Source organism: Dufourea novaeangliae, unplaced genomic scaffold, assembly GCF_001272555.1.
Source record: "Dufourea novaeangliae isolate 0120121106 unplaced genomic scaffold, ASM127255v1 scaffold30, whole genome shotgun sequence".
Lineage (NCBI taxonomy): Eukaryota > Metazoa > Arthropoda > Insecta > Hymenoptera > Halictidae > Dufourea > Dufourea novaeangliae.
The window spans coordinates 628,815-629,353 of record NW_015373906.1 but is presented as its reverse complement, the minus strand read 5'-3'; positions in this window follow the sequence as shown (position 1 = coordinate 629,353).

The window sequence follows — 539 nt, the reverse complement described above, 5'->3', positions numbered from 1 at the left end:
GGTGGCGCCATCCGTGGCGAATCGCTGAAACTACTAGCCAATTATATGGCTAGCAGTTTCAGCGATTTGCCACGGGTGGCGCCACCAGTCGAAAAATAGTGGTATTCCGCGATTAAATTGCGATTTTTACAGTGCTCTGGTTGTTTATTGTTATTTTCAATGACAGGGGATTAATCTACGTTCTTTTAGCTTCAAACTGAATGCTTGGTCAAGACGTAACTTGTCCATAGAACGTTGGAAGAGCTATTTAAAGTGAACTAAACGGGGTACGCATGGCGAGATACAGTGTCAACCGTTGCAAACAAATGCGATTTTAACAATGTTCTTGCGGTTACTGGTTTCCAGCCGTTAGAGAATAGTAATCTACGTTCTTTAAGCAGTGCTTCTAATGCAAAACGAAGAAGAACCATGCCCGTTTAGCGGTGTAAATGCGTTCGAAATCATTTGCAATTAGGGTTGCCGCCTCATAAGGGGCTACAGTAATACAGACTTAACTAATTTTACTAATTCAGCTGTTCTGCACTATTGGGTCGATGCAT